At 41.3% G+C, this 26,258-nt stretch overlaps 1 protein-coding gene across 2 annotated transcripts in view; it reads left to right on the top strand.

Annotated features, from left to right (window-relative positions):
* WIPF1 (WAS/WASL interacting protein family member 1) overlaps positions 1-26,258 on the top strand; it is a 119,332-nt gene that overhangs the window by 36,456 nt on the left and 56,618 nt on the right. Inside the window, exon 1 of one of the 2 annotated variants that reach the window (XM_059928127.1) lies at positions 7,274-7,353. The exons of the other annotated variant lie outside the window; for it this stretch is intronic. The gene's annotated coding sequence lies outside the window, so the exon portion shown is untranslated. Of the gene's footprint in view, positions 1-7,273; positions 7,354-26,258 lie in introns of those variants that run through there. 2 annotated transcript variants of the gene reach the window in all.

The following is a 26,258-nucleotide window of genomic DNA, read 5'->3' as shown; positions in this document are numbered from 1 at the left end:
TACAACCTCTGGAGTTCTGTGTTTATGAGGCTTCTTAAAACTCATCCTGGGTGAATGTCAAGGCTTTCTGTGTGCCCCAGCCAGTCTTTTTTTGAACAAGGGAATTTGCCATATCCTTTCAATGTTTTGATCAACAACAAAGATGAGTGAGGGGCCTAGTTATTTGGAGTTAAACTGCGTGAAATTGGAAACGACCAGTTTGGTTGTTGGCCTCAGGTCCTGTAGTATGCCAAAGAATGACTCTGTCAGGTAGGGCTCTGGCTTTAAAGACAGCTGGTCAGAGCCTCTGCTTGATGATTCTGGCTTAGATTACATTACAGTGGCATAATCAAATGTACCAGAGTGCAGTGCATCATCAAGAGAACTTTCTTGACCTTTCATCTTCCTTTTAGCTGTTCCAAGTGCTCAGAAATGTGGTGCATGGTGTCTTTTTGCATGATTGCTAATGAGGAAAGCCTTTGGCATGACATAATGCTCCCCAAATCCCTGAGGGTCAGTGTAGAAACAATTGCTCTGGGGTCCGGCTGGACTGTTTGACCTACATTGTGAAGCACTGACTGCCAAGGGTGTGCCTTGCTGCAATTTCTCTCTGCACAACATGTATGTGGTGTGCATGGGTTTAGCTTTCTCTGAGGCAGAAGTTTTGGTGTATGTTGGAAATGACACTGGACTTGTAGTCAGAAGCTTTGGGTTTAAATCCCAGTTCTATCACTTATTTACTTGTTTGAACAAATCCCTTCAACTCTTGGAATCCCTTAGTCTCCTCTTTTGTATTATGAGAATGCTTAAAAAAAAATTTACATCATAAAATTTTATGCGGCTAAATTAATTTTTAAAATATGTTAGAACAGAAACACTCTTTTAAGGTATTTAATCACTTCTTGTTTGTGATCCAAACCAGGATCTCAGTCCAGTAAATTGAGAGTTAATGGCAGGGCTTCAAACAGTTGCTTCACCTTTATCCCTATTCCCTCCCTCCCACTGGGATTCTCCATGAAAAATTAAATATGGAATTTTAATGTTAACCTTTATTCAAACACATGCACTTATAGAAACACATACAAAGAATACCTGCTTAGGTATTTTATGGCCAGAATTTTCTCCATCACCCCTGCACCTATATCAAAGTTTTAAAAAAGTGGAAACCACCTCCTTTTTAGGGGGAAAAAAGAGTGGATTCTTGTTGATTACTGAGCTTTCTTAATTAGACATTAAGAAACTCAGAATTCTAGCCTCCTAAGCAGGTCTAGCAACATTTATTTTCTCATTTGGATTCTTCACCTCTTTAGAGGGTATGTTTACATTCTTGTGATATTACTGTTGCACTCTTACCTAATTCTAGATTAGATTTCTCAGCTGATGATGACTTCTAGTGACTGGAAGTGAAATAGCAGGAAACTCACCCTGACAGCCTCCCTTCTACAGGTACTTCTACAGATCTCCAAAGTGCTTGCATGTCTCAGAGTCCAGAATTTGCAGAAGCATTCCTTAAGATGTTCCTGGCTATATCCCAACCACTGCCCCTCTACCCCACACTCATCCACAAGATTTGTGAAAGCTATAGTAGCCAGTCCTTGTTGTAGGAAGGGGGAAGGGAAGTGAATGGAGACCTGGTCACATACTCTTTTAGAGGGGTTTCTAATACCTATGTCGTGTCATTCCCATATATACACAAAATCTATTATTGTTATTAACATGAATCTACCATTAAATTTCCCAAAGCAAGAGACTGACCTTACCAATTAACAGGGTCCTACTATGCAGTTCTCTGATGTTCACCAAGAAAGGTCACATGTATTTGATCTTTAGAAAAAAGTATAGGTAGGATTTCTAAACCATTAGATATTAAAACACACACACAGAGCTAGGGGTGCTACAATAATAAAAAACCATAGTCTATCAGCAAAGGTCAAGAAAAGAGGGAAAAAAAGTAAGAAGAAAACCATATGATAAAATAGCAAGCATAAGATAAACATATAACAATAAATGTGACTAGGTTAAATTCCTGTATTAAAATCAGTGACTCTCAGATTGATTAAAAAGATAATCCAGCTAAATGCTGTCTTTAGGAGCCTTTGTATACCAAAATTACACAGAAAGGCAGAAAATAAAGGGATAGGTTGGTGAATTCTAACTAACAAAACAAAAATAGGGATAGTAATATTAATTCTAAAAAGCGTGGGATTCAATGTAAAAAGAAATACTGAACAAGACATAAGAGAATAGATATAAATCAAACAAGATTCAATAACAATGAAACTTTATGTACTGAACATGTAGCACTGAATTAAAGTAAAATTTGTTGAAAATACAAGCAAAATAATGCAAATAAAAATACAAATAAATTTAAAAATTTAAAGCATAAATAAACTTTTCCATAATCATAGTGGGAGACTTTAACAAAATACTTTCAGAATTTTATCAAGTAAATAAAATTAAGTAGGAACAGAAGATTTGAATAACATAGTTATTATTATTAACCTAACCCAACAAATAGGAAGTATACACAGTTTTTTTAAAAGACCATGGATCATTTTCAAAAATTGATAAAATACTACACCACAAAGAAACTTAAACTAACCAAAAAGTAGACATATAACAATAACATAGCATTGAAAGTTACACAAGATGGCTCCTGCCCTTACCTCCATCCAAGCACTTGGAAACTAAGATATGGTCCTTTTAAATAATTCTTGGATCAAAAAGGAAATCACTACTGCAACTATAGACTATTTTAAAATTAACAATGAAAATACAGTGCACTGAATTATGGGGATTGTACTAAAAATATAGTTAGATTAAAAAGTTAAGACTTATTTAAAGGACTGAAAAGAAAATAAGCTTAAAATTTAAGAAGCTAATAAATGAAAAACAAAATTAAACAACAGAGTAGGGGGAGGGAAATTATGAAGTTAAATTATTTACCTTTATGAGAAAAATTGTGAATTTTTTCCAATAAGAAAAAAAAGTTGGTTGGCAGTAAGGCAAAAGTTCAGAGTTAACAGGAAAGCTGCTGGAATGAGGCTGGAAAGCTGAGTTAATGGGCTAAAAGACACTGTCCCTGTCCTCACTGTCACTTAGGTTTGGCTGAGGTGAAAAGCATGTGCAAAAAATAATTAGAGAACAAGACTGTATTCAATAAAGTGCCCGTTTGTGAGTTATAGATGGTAAACCATCTATAGCAAAGAGAAGCATTAAGCTCTGAGTCTCTGGCTTCAAACTTATCAAGGGCCTCTGGGTGGTTATTTAGCTCCTCTAACTTGGCTACTTATCTGTGAAGTGGGGATCAGAGTACCTACCTCAAAGGGTTGCTGTGAGAATTAAAGTACACTGGGCCCTCTGTATCCACCGAAGTGGAACCTCGGATACACAGGGCTGACTGTAAGGGACTTGAGCATCCGTGGATTTTGGTGTGTGTGTCGGGGGCGGGGTGGTGGTCCTGGTACCAATCCCCTGCAGATATCAAAGGACAACTCCGTGCATGTGGTAAGGGCTGCCAAAAAAAGTCAGTGTAGCATCTCTTCCAATCTCTTCTGGATGCTGGTGAGATGGTTAGGGCACAGTCAGTACCTTAGTATATTTTACACAGGAGTAGGACACATAATAATGTTTAGAGTACCCAAGTTCTATCTGCCTGGGTGAAAAGGCATTTTTCTGGGCATTTTATCTGTGACTGTCTTGAAATATGCCCGTGGTGATTAGGTAAACGAGTCTCTGTCCATTAAAAGAAAAAAATCTGTAAAGCATGACACTCCCAAAGCAGCGGCAGTTCATGAGTTCCTGGCCATAGAGAAAGGAATGACCAGTTTTGCCATTACGTAATCAGATGACTTCCCCAAGTAGGAAAGGGGGGGACCGAGGAGTCTTTCCTGATCTGCTTCTGACCAGTAAGCACTTTTAGTCCTCATCTGTAAGAGTGAGACATCATTTTTGCAACCATTTAGTGTCAGCATTAGGCTCCTCAGGCATGATGACGGATTCTGAGATCTTGAAAAAGTGACAAGGTAAATATAAAAGGAATCAGATAGTAACCCATACAAAATTGAAAAGAACTTAATGCTTGATGAGAATATGTGGTTTGAGGTAAAGTTAGAATGTGTCTGGGAGTAGGTAAAAATCTGTAGATGCTACACATCAAACCACTTTAGTCAAAATATTTGTTCAGTGGGGGAAAAATATCAGTGAAAGTAGTTAAGTGATGTCTACGGTCCAAACAAGAACTAATCGACTGCTCTACTTCCTCCATTCCCAAGACACCATCAGCTGTAAGGTGTACCATCAAATTTATGACAGGTGAGGAGGCGGGGGCAAGGACATGGTATTAAATGTATACTTTGGTTCCAGAAATGTTAGAATATGAAGGAAAAAAGCACTATCAACACAAACATGCATCTTGGAATTAAGGAAATGCAGAATTTCACTCAGTTGATGTTTTGGTGTTTTCTTGCTGGTAGAGGATAGGACTAATTTTATAAAAACAATTTTAAAAATGTTTACTAATACATGGGGCAGAACTAATGACAATTGAAGGCAAATTTAAGTTTTCTCAGACCCATAGATTTATTTTCTTTTATTCTCTTGTCAAGACAAAATAAGTAATGGACAGTTGGGGCGGTACTATACGTGATAAGTGTGGAGCATATTTTAGTGCCAGAAAATAATGAAATGCTCAAAAACAAAAACCAAGAAACAGAATATTGGTGGGAGAATGTCGAAGGAGCACAGGAGCCAACTGAAAGAGCTCTCACCAGTCAAAGGTAGAACAATTTGAGCAACAAAATTAGTAAAATAGTGTTGAATTATAACCCAAAGTATAAAATGAATACCTATGAGGCCATACTGATATAAATAAATGGTTGAAAAAATTGTTGAATGGGGAGAAGAGAGAAATCTTCCGTGCAGAAGAATTCAAAATAATTTGTATAGATACTCCACCCTCAAGTTTTTCCTTCCGAAGTGTATGGTATGGAAGGGGGTGAGGAGCAACCTTCCAGTGGAGAAACCTGACAAACACTACCTCGGGTGATCAAGGCCAACATCAACAGTATTAAATTATGTTGATAGTATATATGCTTGATCTGATGTGATTAAAATGGCAGTTTACCTCTGTGGTCTTCCTCCAAACAACACATCACCCCAGTATCATGAGAAAGACAACAGACAGATCCCAATTGTGGGACATTCTACAAAATACCTAACCAGTACTTCTCAGAACTGGTCATCAAAACCAGGGAAAGTCTGAGAAACTGTCACAGCCAAGAGGAGTCTAAGGAGACTTGATGACTAAACGTAATATGGTGTCCTGGATGGGATCCTGGAACAGAAGAAGGACATTGGGGAAAAAAATTAAGGAAATCGAAATAACCTATGGCCTTTAGTTGATAATAATGTGTCAATATTGGGTTTCTTAATTGTTATTTATCTATCATATTAAATGTAAAATTTTAATAGTGGGGAGATTGGATACAGAATGTGTGGGAACCCTACTATCTTCTTGATTTTTCTATAACTACAACTGTTCTAAAGGATAAAGTCTATTAAAATTCTTTTAATGCCTAAACAGAAAAAAAAAAAAAATTCATGGACAGGAGGCCAGATTCTAGAGTTTAAAAGGAAGTTATAAGGCATTTTGTTGAGACCTTTAAAAATTCCACACAGAGCATGGCTGAAGCAGAACATATGTAACTGCTTAGTTGAAAAAAAATGGAACTGGCAGCTTAGCCCAGAATGTGACACTTCTAAATAAATTTAAATGGACTCATTATTATTTATCATCGATGGAGTATTTTGTTTTTCCAAGATGGCAAAGTTTTACCATTATTCCTATTTTAAAGCGAATGCCGTGCTTTCAGCCATCTTGACTCACTCAACTGGCTAATCTAACTGTACAGTTCAATCAGAAAACCAGGCATCAACTGTCAAAATGGTAAAAACAGTTTTGCATGTTTTCAAAGCCAGAAATGCAATCATGTGGTGAGACTTCAGAGTTTTAGTGTTCTCCAAAGTTCTGACTCCCAGGGTTCGTTCCCTTACTCGGTATTCTCACATGGAAAACTTCTTTGAGGGAATTATAGGGTAATATTTTCAAGACTTGGAACAGTGAGCTTGTCTACGGTTACCTTCCTAAAAAACAACTTAAAAATGCCTTTAAAAGCATTTTTTAAAAAAAGAATTGCGCCAGCGTAGCCAAATAGAAGCAACTTTGGGGTTTCTGCACTGGGTCAAGTTGCACAAATTGCAGAATATTCCCCTCTGTCCAGGACATCGTTTTACTCCCACATACCACTTCCTACATCCACAAATTCCAGTGTGTTGGACCTCCAGAGAGCTAGAGGAATTATAAAAGGAAAGAGGCGGGTACTGACCACAGGAACAAGTAAGCTAGAATGGCAGCCCAGGGCTTCTTGCTTGGTCCTGCCTCAGCTCTGCTCCAGACCTCCTCGCTCCAGGCCTCTCCCAGGTGCTCTTGCCAGGCCAGCATCAGGGTCCCCCATGGCCAGGGCTCACGTGCCGCCAGGACCCCCCCCCCCCCCCCAGCATCCCACAGGAAGACAAAGTCAGCCCTTTCAGGGGAAACCAAAAGGCTGGCATATTTTGGAGACCAGCAGGGGGGAAGTGGGTGCCAGTTATTTAGCCCTGGGAGGCAGGGAGTACTGTGGCTTTGTTTGCTGAGCCCAGAATTAGGGCACACAGTCCGTCAGCAGGACTAGCTAGACTGGATGTGAACTTGAGACTGTCCCCGGAAACTCAGGGTGAGTGGCCCTTGTCGCTGCAGGGTGCAGAACCACGAGCCAGGCCCTGGGTATGCTCCTCCGGGCTGATGTCCTCCAGAGAGGATCCTGGGGACAGCCTGGGTGCAGCACCACGGCCGCCCTTCTTCAGCAGTTCCCAGGGCAGTAGCACCAAGGCCTGTCTTGGTGATAGGACAGCACCTAAGCCCCAGTGAGCTCAGCCGCCCCTACCCCAAGATGGGCAGCCCTGGGGCCCAAAAGTCTCTGTCTCACCCTTTCTCCCCCTCCCTCCTTGTGGAGTCAGAAGAGCCAGGAGCCCGGATACTACTGTCCCCTGCCCCCCACCCCCTTTGCTTCTCTCCTCTTTACCTGAGCCCTAGGGATGCCTGAAGCCAGCTGGGGACCCCTGCGAGGACACAGCATTTCTTCAGACACAGGATTGCCCCAGCGTGAAGCAGGCAGGGAGATGGTCTTATCACATGCCTCTGACCGCTCCTTGAACGAGTCAGAGAAGGTGCAGTGAGGAAGTATAATGTCACATGCAACACTTACAGGAAGCTGGCCAGAAGACAGAGGGGGAACTTGAGAACCTGGGTCATTTCAGCGGATTAAAACAACACAGGTTAGTGCCTTTTTTTTCTTCCCCTGAAAAATCTTTCATAGCCATTCTAAAATACCTAACTGGTTCTCTTTCCTTAAACCATCTTTAATTCTTTGCAATGTGAAGAAATTGCTCCGGCTTTGAATATAAGATCCAGGGCGTAGCTGGTAGCCACACGTTATTAGAGGAACAAGCAGCAAGCCATTATTATGAAAATGAAATTCTCAGAACCTCCCGCTTCCCTATTCAGAACTTCTGTACCCTAAAAAACAAACCTTCAGATGGTCGTTAAATTACTTATTTCATGGAATCCAGCTAAGCCTCTCCTTGAGTTTCCCTATTAGCATAAACTGGGACACATCGTTTTGTGTTTGCAGGCAGATGCTGGGTGTTCAAAGGGCGGTAGAAAATGCAGCAATAATGTGTGGACAAACTCGCTGCAAGGCGGCATGCAAAAGTTTGTTGTTTTTATGAACTTTTTGCCTGGCAGAACGAATCTTTTGGCTTGTATTTCCTGTTAAAATAATTTCTTGTATCATTATAAATTCTTAAGTTCCCTTTTCTTTTATATATATTTTTCTGCCCTCTTCCTTTCTGTGTTCTTTTTTTTTTTTTTTTTTTTTTGCAATTTTCCTTCTTTTTATTAACAGAAAATGGGAGTAGAGGGGTGTGGGCAGTTTGAATGTGGGATGAGGAAGTCCCCTGCCTCCCCCTGCCCCAGGGTTTCAGAGCATAGCCTGGGGCTGTTATGTGCAGGGTGTATAGAAGCCATGAGGTCTGTCACTAGAGCTTTGTGTCTTCAGCTTGTGCTTCCTCTAGAAAGGAAGATTTGAGGAGTCTAGAGAAGAGCCTAAGAGATGGTTAAAGCGTTGGAAATTAGAGCCCAGAAACAGCTAAAGGGCCCAAGATTATTCATCCTGTGGTCCTTGAGGGACAGTTTAATACAGAACTTCAGTAAAAGGCTCTTACACAACGGCCTGCCGCTTTCAGACCTGTATGACAAAGGGAAATGTCTCAAATCTGAGTGAGAGGAAGGAAGTTACTACCTTCTTGGGCTATCATTAAGCACTAAAACAGGTTAGCCAGAGAGATTGCCGAGCTTTTTTCTGGGCCATTTGAAAACGAACGAGCCTTCTTCTGTGGCTGTTCACGTGTTAACAGAGGCAGGGAGAGAAAGGCAGAGAAGAGCCCAGGTTTGGGAGCTTCTTGTTTCCTTCTCTTCATTCCAAAGTGTACTACAAAGTGTCTGTGCTGAAAAACAGAACGACAACGGGGTGAGGGGTTAGTGGACCCATGTGTTGTTTATGTCCCAGTACTGCAAAATAACCAAAACTGTGAGGCAAGAGAAAAAAAATCATTGTTGATGTCCTCAGATTGCCACATGTTTTTCGTGTTTTGCTACCATGTTATGCAAGAAGATGGAGAGGAAGCTGACAGACTATGGGAGGATTCTAAGTTGGAGATCTCTCAGCCCAAGTGGTTTCAGAAACCCTGCACTAGCTCTGACTGAGGCAGCCCACGTTTCCACTGGGGGTGGGAGCTGGAGGGGAGATTGGACTTTATTTGATGTTTGGAGCCCTTTGCACGAATAAATGCCTGGAGGAGACACACGGAGGAGCACTGCCGTGGGCAGGTCTCTTGCACATGGCACCAGGAGCTCTCCTGAGCACCAGAAAGAGGCATACAGCTTAGCCGTGGCTGGACATTCCTAGAAGGAGCTCTTCTTTCGGTTTTGTTTTGATTTTTAATTGGTCCTAGAGGTTTGTTGTTCAGGGAGTTTTGTATTCTGCTAATCTGCTGCTCATAGCAGAAAAGGGCTTTTTATTTTGTTAAATACTTTCCAGATGGACCTGACATCTTTTTTCTTGGAGTGCATCCTTCCAAAAGCTGTTTCCCTTTCTCCTGGGGGAATCTGTTCTCTCCCCAGCCATTTCTCCAGCTTTCTCCCTTCACTGTGCTCCTTTGTGTCTGAGATGCAAGACAAGGTTTATAAAGTGTCATTATTATGCAGCGCCTCTGATCCCCAAATCTGGAAGTGGTTTCGGAAAAAGAAAAAGACAAAAAGAAGAGAACTCAGAATGGCAAGAAGGTGGTAGATCGTGTTGGATGGTGGAGAACACCTGGAATATTAATCTCACATGTAATTCTTAGACAGGAAGTACTGCCAGTTCAGTGTGAAGGTCAAAAGTAGAAAGAGAGAAGTGGTTATCTTTTATCTGGAGAAAAGATGCTGAATTTTATGGGGAGGGACTGCATGGGCATGTTACTGAATTCTCTAAATAAGAAGAGGAAGGGGGTTGACTTCACATATCCCTCCTCTCCTGGACCCTGACATTTAGGCAGGCCTCTTTTCCCCAGAATCCCAGATAATGCAGAGTAGCACTTCAGAATCAGCATCCACAGATGTTTGGGTGGCCTGAGTTTCAGAGGAGTGAAATGGTGAGATATTCAAAATATTCATGTTAGTGGAGAAAAAGAAAATAAAAAATAAAGCTCTGATGAGTGCAACCATATAGTTGAATTTGTCCTCGGCCGTCGTTTTTGACTTGGCATCAGCAAGTCTGTAGGCCAGCTCTCTGGGCTTCTCAGAGAGAAGTTCCTGGGTGTGTCTGAGGTATTATTGTTATCAACACGAGCATACTGGGAGCCATAGATTTGGGTTTTTCAACTGTGGTAAAACACACATAAAATTTACCATCTTAACTATTACATGTGTAGTTCAGTAGCGTTAAATATATTCACATTGTTGTACAACTCATCTCCAGAACTTTTTCATTTTGTGAAATGGAAACTCCATAGCCATGAAACAACAACTCTCCATTTCCCCTCCCCCAGCCCCTGGCAACCACATTCTACTTTCTGTTTCTATGAGATTGACTACTCTAGGTACTTCACATAAGTGGAAGCATACAGTATTTGTCTTCTTGTGACTGCTATATTTCACTTTGCATAATGTCCTCAGGGTTCATCCACGGTGTAGCATGTGTCAGAACTTCCTTCCTTTCTGAGGCTGAATGTATATGTACAGACCACCTTTCCATTATATGTACAGACCACATTTTCTTTATCCATTCATCTGTGGATGACATTTGGATTGCTTCCGCCTTTGGCCTTTGTCACTAATGCTGCTGTGAACATGGGTGTCCAAATACCTCTTTGAGACCCTGCTTTCAATTCTTTTGTATATATATCCAAAAGCGGTATTGGTAGATCATATGGTAGTTCTATTTTTAATTTTTTGAGGAATTGCCATACTGTTTTCCATAGCAGCTACACCCTTTTACATTCCCACCAACAGTGCCCAAGGGTTCCATTTTCTCCACAGCCTAGCTAATAACTTGTTGTTTTCTGTTTTTTTTTTTTTATAGCAGCCATCCTGATGGATGTAAGATGATATAGTTTTGATTTGCATTTTCCTAACAATTAGTGATATTGAGCATCTTTTTGTATGCTTGTTGTTGTTTGTATATCTTCTTTGGAGAAATGTCAGTTCAAGTCCCTTGCCCATTTTTTAATGAGGTTATTTGGTTTTTTGTTGTTGAGTTTTAAGGGTTCTTTATGTATTCTAAATATTTAGGGAACTGTAGATTTTTTAAGTATTGTATGTGCAGGTTCCAATGTTCACATTATCTACTAGGAACCAGCTGCCTCCTGTGATCTACACCCTTGGGAAAGAGCATGAGTTTCAATAATATGGGGTTTTTTTCCAACTGTATGATTTTTATCCTAACTCTGGAGTGCTATACAAAATCTCAGTCATTTTCAGCTTATAAGCAGTTTGGTTTTTGAGAACTGACAAAGGTGAAGAGAAGGAAAAGAAAGGGAAGAGCTTGGGGTAATGCTTTTTATTCCTTCCATAATTTATACTTTTTCAGCTATGTAAACGTCAGGAAAAAGCCTTATCCTCAATTCTGTTGACTAAAACTAGACCCTGTGCAAGAATAAACATACTTTCTGAGAATCATCCAGTAATTATGTCTTCTTATACCACCCTCCCTCCAAACCCACAGGCTTGAATTCACCTCAGATTACGAAACCATTATCATTTTCCTTCATGAATGCCTCAAGCAAAATGTATTTTGCTTCTGAGTAGTAAGGACCCAAAGAGGACTTGGTCTGCTGTCCCAGGAAAAGGAGCAAGAACAGCGGGCCTCTTCTGGAGCTGTGGCCAGGGGGTTTGTGTAGATTTCAGATTTTCAGGAAGGAACTGGTAGGGAAGATGTGATGGGCAGGCGGGCGCAGTGCTGTGTAGGGCTGCTTTTGCTGGAGGTGCTACTTCTAAATGGAGTATCATTGTGGTTAGGGAAGGGATTGCCTGTGTGCCCGACTGATTCTTCACTCTACCGTTTCAATTTCCCTCCACTTCTTCATCAGTTAGAAAGTTGGTGCTGTTTCCCCCCCCCCCACAAAAAAAAGCCTTAGTGTCCCTCCTCTCCTCTCCCACACCCACCCCCCCAAAAAAAGCAAGCTATCAGGAAATGACAAGAACAGTAGCATTTATTTGTTTGTTGATGAAAGGACAGAGAAAGTTTTGTCTTCAAAAGAATAACAAAATAAACTGGGAAAATATGAGTCCTGGAGGTGGAACCCTGTTATGATGCAACAAACCGACAAACTTCAGAGGCACCTCTTCCTAGTGTACATGACATCCTATGCCAGTTCCACCCGGAGGTATTCATACACCACCAACATTGTAATTTCTCCATACTAATTCGAAGTTACTGCTTTGAGACTGTCAGACTAGCTAGATACTTACCAGAATGTCTGTTTTTGATACTTTCTGGTATGAATTAGGCTAGCTTTCTGCTTTTGTTTGTGCCTGTGTTTAAATAATATGTCATATTTTAGGTTCACTCATTGTATTCGTTTGTAATCCTAGTGTGACTTAAAAACAGAGACTTTTTTTTTTACATAGTAGGATACATGTTTGCACACATGCATGTACCCACCCCTCCTAAAAATTCTTTAGGGCATATGCTTCCTCAGTTAAAAGTCATTAGATGATATCTTGGCACCTACAGTTATTTAGAATATGCTGCTAACTTCAGGCTAGACAGTTATTCATGTATTATACCTATAGATTCGTTTGGAGGGTCTGCTAGTGAATTGCTCTTCTTTTAATAAATCACTGACTTATTAAATGGTGGTTAGGAGCATCTTTGATTTCCAGGCTGGCTACGGAAAGATTTGGTCTTCCTTAAAGGCTTTAGAGACCTGTAGAATGATCCTGGCTCCTGGAAACTGGGTGTGGGACCAGTAGAGGGGCTGCCCAATACCTCACCAGCTTGCTACGCAGACAGATGCACGGAGAGAGCTGCTAAAGGACAGGAATTGGTGTTCCAGCTCCGCCCTCTCACTGTGGTGTGACTTCTTAGGAAAGTCCCAGTTCCAGAAGTCATTTAACCAACTGAACATTCTTGATGGGCTGCCACCAGGGCTTCGCCTAAAACCTCTTTCAAAGCAAACAACATGTGCCTTCACTCTTTCTCTCCTTCCCTTTGCGTTCCCCCTTCTTGCCCATCACCTCGTGAAAACTGAGATCAGAACTCACCTGCACAGACAGCTAGCTTCCTCCCCCAGCCCCACCTCTAATCTTTATGTTCCACTTCCTCAGAGCATTTAATACCCTTCCCTGCAAAACAGGGACAAATCAAGGCTGATGAGCATAGTTGCCAGAATGAAAGTGTTTGAGTGGTTTTTCATAGGAAAAATAATTGGGGGGGAGGGCGGGGGAAATAATGTTATTATGAGATAGATCCTGATGAATATGGAAGGGTGGATAGTTTACTTTTTTAAAGCTTTTTAAAAGGATTCATAAGGAGGTAGCAGTAAGGGAAAGGGAATTGAAAAGGCCAGAGGATAATTTGCTCTAAAAGACAAAAAAGTTAGGTTATTCAAAAACTATTTTTTTCTCCTACTTCGGTGCCAGGAACATCTGGCTTTGGGAAAAGTTTCGGAAACAGGGTTTCAGATGCTGTTGTCATTATTTAAAACTTAAAGAGGTAGGTAAAAAATAGAACTCTGGGTTTTTAGAAATAGAAGGGATCTTCAAGGGTTCAATCCCCTCATTTTTACTTTTTTTATTTTTATTTTTTAAATTAATTTTTTTTGGCTGCGTTGGGTCTTCATTGCTGCACGTGGGCTTTCTCTAGTTGCGGCGAGCGGAGGCTACTCTTCATTGCAGTGCAGGAGCTTCTCATTGTGGTGGCTTTTCTTGTTGTGGAGCACGGGCTCTAGGCGTGTGGGCTTCAGTAGTTGTGGCACGCAGGCTCAGTAGTTGTGGCTCACGGGCTCTAGAGCACAGACTCAGTAGTTGTGGCTCACAGACTTAGTTGTTCTGTGGCATGTGGGATCTTCCCGGACCGGGGCTTGAACCCGTGTCCCCTTCATTGGCAGGTGGATTCTTAACCACTGCGCCACCAGGGAAACCCTCCCCTCATTTTTAGATTTGGAAACTGAATCCCCGAAAGGTTAGGTGATTTGTCTTGGCCAAAAGAGCTAATTAGTGAGAGTGGTGAACATCAATCATGGCTCCTGGCTCCTGGCTCCAGCACGGGCTGCGATGTTGAGAGCTCCCAAGGACTTGGAGAACTTCTACCCCTCTGGGATCTACAGAGGCCAGACCCATGCCTAAGAGGGGCAGGCCAAGCAACTGAGGAGCTTATAAGCTCACAAAACTCCAGCCAAGTGACCTCTATTTCTGGAAGGTGGCACAGCAATATGGGTGTAACCTTATCAGTAGACTCCTCATCCATCCTACCTGGAGAAAGTTTGTGTGCAGTGAACGGTGAAGAGGACAGCCCAGAAAGGAAAAATTCCCAGCGGTTGCCCAGGATTGGCCAGTAAGAGAGACCCTCAATCTTGTGGACATGACTGTGGATTGAGAGGGGTTGTCCATTGAGCAGTGTGGCTGAAGATCAGGCCCAGATTAAGTAACCTTTCCAGTGACCATGGCCCAGATTAAACAGCCTTCAAGAGGCTTACCCATCCTTAGCCCTGATTCCAAGATCCCTGAACCACCTTCTGAACATTAAATCAGCTTCCTCGCTACCACTATCTCAGAAGAGTATACTCTGGACAATGACCATGGTCACTGGAAAGAAATGCCATCATTTGTGAATTCTGGTGTGCCAGGGAGCCTCTCGTGAATTTGTAAGATGGGTCGGTCATTCTGAGTCTGATCCCTCTGACTCCCAGATAAAAAGGAGATTTGGGGACCTCTGTGGCGAAGTCCCTGTGCTGGAAGTGTGGTGATCTACCCCTCCCCGGGAATGCCACTCCACAGGGTCTTTCCTGGGCAAGCAGCAGCCTCTCCTCAGTGTCAATTCTACTTCTTTGTCACTCCTCTTTAAAATGCCACAAGCATTATAAAAAGAAAATGAAATATAATATGTGGGTCCTGCAATTGGACATTACAAGCCCTTTTTTGGACTCTTGATATTTTATGGGGTCTTTTTTCTGCCCTTTGGGGGGCATTTTCCCTTAATTCAGAAATATTTACTGAGCACCTTCCCTGTAGATCTTAAATTCTAGGTGGGAGACGTGGACAATAACAAAACCCTAATAAAATCGTATGTCACGTGGTGTAGTACAGGGTTAAAAGTAGCGAGGACTGTGGAAGAAGTGCAGCAGGGTAGGAAGAGTGGCAAGGCAGGGGTGGGTGTATGGATTTAAGTGGGGCAGGTAGGGTGATTGTCACGGAGAAGGTGGCATTTGAGTGAAGACTTGGAAGAGGTGAGAGAATGCGCCTTGCAGTTACCGGGGGAAAGGCACAGGGGCCTTGAGGCAGGAGCAAGCCTGGCATATTCAAGGAATAAGGAGGAGCTGGTGTGACCAGGCAGAGTAAGTGAGGAGGAGGGAAGTAGGGGGAAGTACTGGAGGGCCTTGTAGGCCCTTGTAGGACTCTGGCTTTCAATCAAGAGTGAGAGGGAGCTTTGGGATCACTTTGTGCCATGGAGAGACGATGATCTGGCTTTGTTCTTTAAAGGATGCCTCTGGCTACTGTATTGAGAATACAGTACAGGAGAGTAAGAGTTGAAGAGAGAGACTATTCCAGTACTCTGGTGAGAGATGAGGGTGCCTTGGACCAGGGTGGCAGCACTAGAGATGATGGTGAGGAGTAATCAGAGCCTGTTTTTTTTTTTAATTGAAGTTTCATTGATCTACAATGTCATGTTAGTTTCGGGTGTACAGCAAAGTTCATGTTCTTTTCCATTATGGTTTACTACAGGATATTGAATATAGTTACCTGTGCTATAAGATAAGACCTTGTTGTTTATCCATCCTATATATAATAGTTTGCACCTGCTAGTACCAAACTCCCCATCCAACCCTCCCCTGCCCCTCCCCCCTTGGCAACCGCAAGTCTGTTCTCTATGTCTGTGAGTCTGTTTTGTAGATATGTTCATTTGTGTTGTAGTTTAGATTCCACATATAAGTGATAGCATGTGGTATTTGTCCTTCTCTCTCTAACTTACTTCACTTAGTATGATAATCTCTAGGTCCATCCATGTTGCTGCAAATGGCATTATTTCATTCTTTACGGCTGAGTAGTATTCCATTGTATATATATACCACATCTTCTTTATCCATTCATCTGTCAATGGATGTTTAAGTTGCTTCCATGTCTTGACTATTGTGAATAGTGCAGATCCTGATTGTTTTGAAGGTAGAACAAGATTAACTGTTGGATTGAACGATGATAAGTGGAAGAGAGGAGTCAAGGAAGACCTCAAGGATTTTACCCTAAGCATAGGAAGAATGGAAGTGCCATCAGACTGAGACGGGGAAGGCTGTAAGTAGAGCAAGGGGGTGGCAGGGAAGGGGAGATCTATGGAGTTTAGTTTGGGATGTGATGAGCATGAGAGGTCTGTTAGACAGACATTGCATGGAGATGTTGAGTAGGCTTGGATATGTGTCTACACACAGGAGATAGAATTCTAGAAGAAATTAATCTTCCGTAATGGTCTTAATGGTTGAATATTACTCCTCAATGCACCTGCAGCTTCTAAAACTCCTATAAAAAACATGAAATGGAACTCTGCATAAGGACTTACTCATTGATTGATTTCTGGGACTGAAATCAGAGAGAGAATGTTTACTTAAGTAAACGAGAGTGGAAGGATCAGGGTTTTTGTTTTAGGCCTTGCCTTTTACTGTTTAACCCTCAGGGATTCCATAATTCTTCTTCTTATTATTTTTTTTAACATCTTTATTGGAGTATAATTGCTTTACTGTGTTGTGTTAGTTTCTGCTGTATAACAAAGTGAATCAGTGGTATGCATACATATATCCCCATATCCCCTCCCTCTTACATCTCCCTTCCACCCTCCTCATCCCACCCGTCTAGGTGGTTGCAGAGCACCAAGCTGACATCCCTGTGCTATGCAGCTGCTTCCCACTAGCTATCTATTTTACATTTGGTAGTGTATATATGTCAGTGCTACTCTCTCACTTCGTCCCAGCTTACCCTTCCCCCCTCCCCGTGTCCTCAAGTCCGTTCTCTATGTCTATGTCTTTATTCCTGTCCTGCCCCTAGGTTCATCAGAACCATTTTTTTTTTTAGATCCATATATACATGTTAGCATACGGTATTTGTTTTTCTCTTTCTGACTTACTTCACTCTGTAGACGGACTCTAGGTCCATCCACCTCACTACAAATAACTCAATTTTGTTTCTTTTTATGGCTGAGTAATATTCCATTGTATATATGTGCCACATCTTCTTTATCCATTCATCTGTTGATGGACACTTAATTTGATTCCATGTCCTGGCTATTGTAAATAGTGCTGCAGTGAACATTGTGGTACATGACTCTTTTTGAATTATGGTTTTCTCAGGGTATATGCCCAGTAGTGGGATTGCTGGGTCATATGGTAGTTCTATTTTTAGTTTTTTAAGGAACCTCCATACTGTTCTCCATAGTAACTGTATCACTTTACATTCCCACAAACAGTGCAAGAGGTTCCCTTTTCTCCACACCCTCTCCAGCATTTATTGTTTGTAGATTTATTGATGATGGCCATTCTGACCAGTGTGAGGTGATAACTCATTGTAGTTTTGATTTGCATTTCTCTAATGATTAGTGATGTTGAGCATCTTTTCATGTGTTTGTTGGCAATCTGTATATCTTCTTTGGAGAAATATCTATTTAGGTCTTCTGCCCATTTTTGGATTGGGTTGTTTGGTTTTTTGATATTGAGCTGCATGAGCTGCTTGTATATTTTGGAAATTAATCCTTTGTCAGTTGCTTCATTTGCAAATGTTTTCTCCCATTCTGAGGGTTGTCTTTTCATCTTGTTTATGGTTTCCTTTGCTGTGCAAAAGCTTTTAAGTTTTATTAGGTCCATTTTGTTTATTTTTGTTTTTATTTCCATTTCCCTAGGAGGTGGGTCAAAAAGGATCTTGCTGTGATTTACGTCATAGAGGTTTCTGCCTGTGTTTTCCTCTAAGAGTTTGATAGTGTCTGGCCTTACATTTAGGTCTTGAATCCATTTTGAGTTTATTTTTGTGTATGGTGTTAGGGAGTGTTCTATTTCATTCTTTTACATGGAGCTGTCCAGTTTTCCCAGCACCACTTACTGAAGAGGCTGTCTTTTCTCCATTGTGTATTCTTGCCTCCTTTGTCAAAGATAAGGTGACTGTGCGTGGGTTTATCTCTGGGCTTTCTATCCTGTTCCATTGATCTATATTTCTGGTTTTGTGCCACTACCATACTGTTTTGATTACTGTAGCTTTGCAGTATAGTCTGAAGTCAGGGAGTCTGATTCCTCCAGCTCCGTTTTTCTTTCTCAAGATTGCTTTTGCTATTCGGGGTCTTTTGTGTTTCCATACAAATTGTGCAATTTTTTGTTCTAGTTCTGTGAAAAATGCCATTGGTAGTTTGATAGGGATTGCACTGAATCTGTAGATTGCTTTGGGTAGTATAGTCATTTTCACAATGTTAATTCTTCCAGTCCAAGAACATGGTATATCTCTCCATCTGTTCGTATCATCTTTAATTTCTTTCATCAGTGTCTTATAGTTTTCTGCATACAGGTCTTTTGTCTCCTTAGGTAGGTTTATTCTTAGGTATTTTATTCTTTTTCTTGCAATGGTAAATGGGAGTGTTTCCTTAATTTCCCTTTCAGATTTTTCGTCATTAGTGTATAGGAATGCCAGAGATTTCTGTGCATTAATTTTGTATCCTGCTACTCTACCAAATTCATTAATTATCTCTGGTAGTTTTCTGGTAGCATCTTTAGGATTCTCTACGTGTAGTATCATGTCATCTGCAAACAGTGACAGTTTTACTTCTTCTTTTCTGATTTGGATTCCTTTTATTTCTTTTTCTTCTCTGATTGCTGCGGCTAAAACTTCCAAAACTATGTTGAATAATAGTGGTGAGAGTGGGCAACCTTGTCTTGTTCCTGATCTTAGAGGAAATGGTTTCAGTTTTTCACCACTGAGAACGATGTTGGTTGTGGGTTTGTCATATATGGCCTTTATTATGTTGAGGTAGGTTCCTTCAAATGCCTACTTTCTGGAGAGTTTTTATCATAAATGGGTGTTGAATTTTGTTGAAAGCTTTTTCTGCATCTATTGTAATGATCATATAGTTTTTATCCTTCAATTTGTTAATATGGTGTATCACATTGATTGTTTTGCATATATTGAAGAATCCTTGCATTCCTGGGATAAACCCTACTTAATCATTGTGTATGATCCTTTCAATGTGCTGTTGGATTCTGTTTGCTAGTATTTTGTTGAGGATTTTTGTGTCTATGTTCATCAGAGATATTGGCCTGTAGTTTTCTTTTTTTGTGGCATCTTTGTCTAGTTTTGGTATCAGGGTGATGGTGGCCTTGTAGAATGAGTTTGGGAGTGTTCCTCCCTCTGCTATATTTTGGATGAGTTTGAGAAGGATCAGTGTTAGCTCTTCTCTAAATGTTTGATAGAATTGACCTGTGAAGCCATCTGGTCCTGGGCTTTTGTTTGTTGGAAGATTTTTAATCACAGTTTCAATTTCAGTGCTTGTGATTGGCCCGTTTATATTTTCTATTTCTTCCTGGTTCAGTCTCGGAAGGTTGTGCTTTTCTAAGAATTTGTACATTTCTTCCAGGTTGTGCATTTTACTGACATATATTTGCTTGTAGTAATCTCTCATGATCCTCTGTATTTCTGCAGTGTCAGTTGTTACTTCTCCTTTTTCATTTCTAATTCTGTTGATTTGAGTCTTCTCCCTTTTTTTCTTGATGGGTCTGGCTAATGGTTTATCAAGTTTGTTTATTTTCTCAGAGGACCAGCTTTTAGTTTTATTGATCTTTGCTGTTGTTTCCTTCATTTCTTTTTCATTTATTTCTGATCTGATCTTTATGATTTCTTTCTTTCTGCTAACTTTGGGGTTTTCTTTGTTCTTCTTTCTTTAATTGCTTTAGGTGTAAGGTTAGGTTGTTTATCTGAGATGTTTCTTGTTTCTTGAGGTAGGATTGTATTGCTATAATCTTCCCTCTTAGAACTGCTTTTGCCGCATCCCATAGGTTTTTGGTCGTCGTGTTTTCATCATCATTTGTTTCTAGGTATTTTTTGATTTCCTCTTTGATTTCTTCAGTAATCTCTTGGTTATTTAGTAGCATATTGTTTAGCCTCCATGTGTTTGTATTTTTTACAGTTTTTTTCCCTATAATTGATATCTAGTCTCATAGTGTTGTGGTCGGAAAAGATACTTGATATGAATTCAGTTTTCTTAAATTTACCAAGGGTTGACTTGTGACCCAAGATATAGTCTATCCTGGAGAATGTTCCATGAGCACTTGAGAAGAAAATGTACTTCTTTTTTTTTTTTTTTTTTTTTTTGGCTGCATCTCGTGGGATCTTAGTTCCCCAACCAGGGATCAAACCTGCGGCCCCTGCAGTAGAAACGTGGAGTCTTAACCACTGGACTACCAGGGAAGTCTCCATAATTCTTATTTTTAAGAAAAAAATTTTTAGCAGCATAGGCAAAAGCAAAGTTTTTTTTTTTTCAGATGCTCAATACCTAAAGAAATCATGCTGTTCTTTGCATATATGTCAAGGCAATTGAAGAAAATATTATGAGGTTCTTTTCATCTTTTAATGTTTATGTTTATATTATCTTGATTTGAAATTGCATTTATTGTGATTGAAACAAATGTTAGCTAGTTATACAAATATTAATGAATTAATGTATGTTAGCTATTTTCCTGGAAAAAAAGGAGGTATGTTAACTTCAGTCAATAGGGAGAACGCTGAGTTCTCATAGGTTGGATCTAAGTCTGTGCAAAACCTATTGAATACATTTGACCTCTAAATTCGCCCTTTGTCTGCTTTTTAGTCAGCTTGAGTGAACAAAAAAGATCTATTTAAGAAATACTTAAATTGGTACACTGGAGTAACACTGGAAGTTCCTACCCCAAACAGAGACTAAAAGTTTTTATTCTCAGTCTTGTACTCAGTTTATAAGAGTATCTATCCATTTTGTCTTTGTCTCATTAGACCCTCGACCAGCCTACAAGGCAGGCTCTGTGTGAGCCCCATTTACAGAAGTTTTTATATTGCCTCAGAGGGGAAGTGACTGGGCTGCAGTCCCCTGAGCCAGAATTCAGACCCAGGGCTACCTGTAGCCAAAGCCTCCCCTACTCTGCTTACCAGAAGCAAGAGCAAAGTAAACCAACCAGAGCATTTTAGTAAAATAATGTAGACCAAGAGGCACTGCAGAATGACCTCTTTTATGAAAAAGTAAAACATGGGCTCCATTCAGGAATTTCAGGTAGTTGCTAAACCAGTCCTTGAAATGAGAGGGTACACGAAAAGAGTCTCTTTTTTCATCTCTGCCCCGTACGGTGGTGGGGCTGCTTGGGTGGTGTGATGCCTGTGGACTAAGAACAGCCCCTCCATCAAACTTACAGGAAACACCAAGCCCTCTCTTGCGTAGAAGTCCATTGGTGCCAGCGGGCAGCAGCTGTCCAGGCTGCTCCTAGAAGGTGCCTGGGAGCTGGGAGACTGCAGCCAGCCAGCCCTGAGAAGACATGAGCAGGGGGTTCTGAGAGCCTTGGAAGTGGTCCAGGACCTAGAGGCACTGACCTCAACTCCAGGCGCAGAAAGAAGGGCTGGGCTGTGTCCCCACAGTACAAGCCAGACGGAGTGCCGAAGGGCAATAGGGTCAGCTCCTACACTGGAACCCTCCATGGGCACCCTTGGGAGGAGCAGCCCCCCACTGCAGCAGATGATATTCAGACTGTTAGCACTGGTGCAGCCGCGCTGGTTTCTAAAATACTGAGATGCTTCAAAACCCGTTGGTGACTCATCACCAACCTCAGTCACCCGAGTACACCCCAGCACCCCTAAGACCTCTGTCATATTTCAGCAACTAAGGATTAATGCCTGGCACAGCAAGGGGTGCCCCAGGACCCTGCTCCAGCATCAGACATTGTTTGGATTGGTTATTGCCTGTGCCTTATTGGTTGTTAAATATTTTGAATATAACTCCTGTCTCACCCCCAGTACAATGGAACACCTAGGCATTTCTGTGAGCAGGCGATGACGAATTTTGATTGGGGTCCAGGAGGGCAAAATTTAACCTATAATTGTGTACCAAGGTCACTGGTTCTCTGCTCTGGGCCTGTCGTTAGCATCCCAGGCTATTCTTCACCATCTAGAAGGAAAATACCTGCAGTGGCTATGGCTGGAAAGATAATAAGCAGAGTCAAGCAAGGCCCTTAGAAATATAATTTTGATTCGTGTTTTCAGAGGGCCCCAAGTTTAAGAAGATAGGATTTTTTAGGAATACAACATCCCTCCTCTATTTGCTTTCTACTCCGATCCTACTTGTCATTAGAAAAATGGTGATCCCTTTGAAACATGACTTGTTTGTCCCAGTAGATCAGTTTCTCCTCCTGCCCAGAGGAGGTGAAAGTTTCATTATAAGCCGAGCTCCACTAATCCTGATTTATTAGTATCAAACACTTGCTTTTTGCAGCTGTGGGAACAGTTTTCAGAGTTTTCAAAGTCGATTTATTTTAGAGTTGGACTTGCAGTACCACAAGGTTAAGAAAAAAAAAAAGGATTCTTTCACAAACATGGTAAATGCCCACACATGGTGGTTCCAGGGGTATGTGAGGAGTCGTTGTGCCCATCCACAAAGCATCAGACTGAGTTTTAGGTGGTGCGAGGTATGCTGAGTTCTTTAACACAAGGGGGTTTAAGCTGAAGTCTGTGAACATAACACACCTTTATTTTCACTAACCTCTAACTGAAAATTTGCATGTCCTGCAAGTATGAATGTAGCCAACAAACTGCCGTAGTTTTAGCAGCGCTTGTGACATCATCACCAATAGATGTCATTGACATTTTACATCATTACCTGGTAGGCAGCTTCTAAGATAGCCCCCAAGGATCCCCACCTCCTGGAATTCACACCCTTATTTAAATCCCTCCCCTTCATGTGGGCTAGATTTAGTGATTCATTTATAGTGAACAGGATGCAGCAGAGAGGATGGGATATCACTTCTGAGATTTAATTATGAAAGACTATGGTTTCCATCTTGGGGGCTTTCTGTCACTCTGTTGCTTACTGTGAGGGAAGCCAGCTACCATGTTCTGAACTACCCCATAGACCCACACGGCACAGAATGGAGGGAGGCTTTGACCAATAGCCAGCGAGGAACTGAGTCCTGCCAACATGTGAGTGAGCTTGCAAGTGGGTTCTCCCCTAGTTATCATGTGTGCTAGAAAAAATATCTAACAACACATGAAATCCATGGTTTCGTGGATCTAGTCACTTAGGATGACACTAAATTATGTATTCAGATTCTTTTAAGGTTAGTTGAATTAAATAAAAATATTAAGTAAATGATATCATTTGGGTGGTATGCAGCCATCCCAGGATTATGAAGTCGGTTTGCAAATGTTTGACATTTGGGAACCACTGCCTTAGGAAACTTATTGGGAGACCAGACACATATACAGATTAAGAGATAACCAGTTCAAGTTCAAGTGGATCTGAGTTCGATCAGATTGCTTCCAGGATATTTGATAACCTAATAACTAAGGTTTATAGAGGGGTAGTCCCTATCCTTCACCCCTTCAAACTTCCAGTCACATGTGACGCTGCCCCTTTGCCACTGCCTCTCAGAGCACGAGAAGGGGGTGGTGGGTAGTGATTTGGGGGGCTCAACAGGTTCCTCATTGTTCTCTCATCTGTAAAATTAAGTTCTGTTTAATTTAATTCCACAAATTCCAAGGCCTAGAGACACATCATGTTGGTGCCTAAATCACCCTTGCGGCTCACCGTCTAGTCCCGCATAGTCCGGTGCATAGTCCCCTTGAAATGTCGCTGGTCGGAATTGATACGGGCTGGGCTGTAGGTGTAAAGGATACATAGGATATGAAGATTTAGTACGAAAAGATGACTGTAAAATATCTCATTAGTAATTGATTCATGTTGAAATGATATTTTAGATATATGGGGTTAAAGAAAACATATTCTTTTTTTAAAATTAATTAATTTATTTTTATATTTATTTTTGCCTGTGTTGGGTCTTCGTTTCTGTGCAAGGGCTTTCTCTAGTTGCGGCAAGTGGGGACCACTCTTCCTCGCGGTGCGCGGGCCTCTCATTATCGCGGCTTCTCTTGTTGTGGAGCACAGGCTCCAGACACGCAGGCTCAGTAGTTGTGGCTCACGGGCCTAGTCGCTCCGCGGCATGTGGGATCTTCCCAGACCAGGGCTCGAACCCATGTCCCCTGCATTGGCAGGCAGATTCTCAACCACTGCGCTACCAGGGAAGCCCCTAAAACTTATTCTTAAAGTTAATTTCACCTGTCACTATTTTTCATGTGTCTACTAGAAAACTGTAAATTGTGTATATGGCTGGCATATTTCTAATGGGCAGTACTGCCTGCAGGCGAGAGGAAGTACGCAAGTGTACGCGGGAGGATGTTGGAGTGGGAGGGGTGGTTAGCCCTATACTGCTTATGCTGACCTGTGACCTGTGCTTGTCCCTCCCTGACCTCCAGATTGTATTTCCATTTGCTTTCTGGATATACCTGATATCTTGCCAGATCTCAAGCTCAATGCGAGCAAATGCCTTCCCTCTAAAACCTGGACCTCCTTTTGCCTTCCCCACCTCATTAATGGCACCCCCGTCTAATCAATCTCTATGTCATGTTATTTCTCAAATAACATTCAGTATTATTTGAATCCATGTCCCCTTTTATGTTTCCTCTGCCTCTTCCCTGAATTATACCTTCAAAGCCTGTGGGCTGGACTAGTGCAGATAAGTCTCCTGCCCTCAAAGACTCCAGCCCTTCCCCTCGCTGCCATCAGAGTGAGCTGATAAAGCACAACTTTGACCATGGCACCACTGCTTAAACGTCTTTCATGGGCCAGGCACCTCCAGTTTGGGAGTCCAAATTCCTGAACACTGCCCGACCCCAGAATACCTTTCCAGCCTCGTCTCCCCAGGCCGCCATGTTTCAGCCACATCTGACGAGCAGCCTTACTCTCTCGCCGCCTGGGAGGCTCCTCTCCCTCCTCTGCTCAGTAGACTGCTTTCAAGCACAAGCACAGCTCCTGGCCAGCTCCTGTGTGAAGCCTTCCACATCCATCGCTCTGCCACCACCACAGCACCCGTGCACTCCTGTCACCACCCAGTCGCGTGGATTATGATTGTTTGCTCACGTCTTCCTGCCCACCTCCCCCCAAGAATGAATCCCTCGTTTCTTACCTTGTGACACTTCCCCCCTGCTACCCCAGCACCTAGCACAGCCCCTGGCCACAGTATCTTCTTAGTGAATGTTGGCCAGATGAGAAGGTAATAGATCAATGCTGAATATTTGAATGCTTGCGGGGGAAAAAAATCTTATTATAGATTTAAACAAGGATCTTAAGAACAGAGTAGTACTTAGATGTGAGCTTTTGCTTTTGTCCATAAAACAAGTTATTCTGACTTGACGTCAAAGATAAAATAGAATTTAGATCAGTAATGGTTTCCTTTTCAAATATTGTATGCTGTTTTTTTCCTTTATACTTTCACTCTGTTGCTTCTGTTAGGTTGTCAACCTATTCTAAAGAAATGACTCATGGGGCAAGACAACTAGATTCTAGTTCTAACTCGAATACATTGCCCAGGTCCCTAACCTCTCTGAGCTTTGGTTACCTTATTTATAAACCAAAACAGTTTATTCACTGATCTCTAAAGTAATTTCCATTTTAAAAATTCTACAGCATTTTAAGGCTTCAGGGGCTTGAAGTTGGGGACTGACGATCATAGGCTTATTTTACTCTTGTTCGTAAGTGGCTCTTCTGAAATTTACTTTGGAGCATAGAGTTTCAATATATACTCTGTTCCGACCCATTGAAGAAACCAAATTAGGATATAGCTTTTCTAAAACTGTAATATTCAGTGTTGGCAAGAGTACGGTGAATGGGGCATTCCTTTATGATGCCAGAGGAAATGTGAGCCTTCCCAATGTGTGTATGCACTGTGTATCAAGAGAGTTTAAATTGTTCAAACTGTTTGATCCAATACTTCTGTTTCTATAATTTATTCCATTGCATAATCCTAGCTGAGCACAAGAATCTGTATATAATGATATTGATATTGGCACACTTATAAAAGGAAAGTAAGAGATAACTAGATGACCAGCAATAAAAGAATGTTAAATAAATTTTGATGTAGGATATCATGCAGTCATTAAAAATCAAAAATTGGATTCCAAACTTACATACATTACAATCCTAATTTTAAAACATTTCATGTATGTATAAAGACCAGAAGGAAATAATCCAAAAAGTTAACAAATGTATATTTCTACCCAGTAGGATTATAGGTAATTGATCTTCTTTAAACTTATTTATGTTCACCAGTTTGCACGGTAGACTTTGGAATTTGGGGAAGACAATTACTTAAAATGTATTAAAGGCCTGTCG

Source organism: Balaenoptera ricei, chromosome 7 (genome assembly GCF_028023285.1).
Source record: "Balaenoptera ricei isolate mBalRic1 chromosome 7, mBalRic1.hap2, whole genome shotgun sequence".
Lineage (NCBI taxonomy): Eukaryota > Metazoa > Chordata > Mammalia > Artiodactyla > Balaenopteridae > Balaenoptera > Balaenoptera ricei.
Note: the sequence above shows the minus strand (reverse complement) of the source record. Positions and strands in the feature narration are given on the sequence as shown.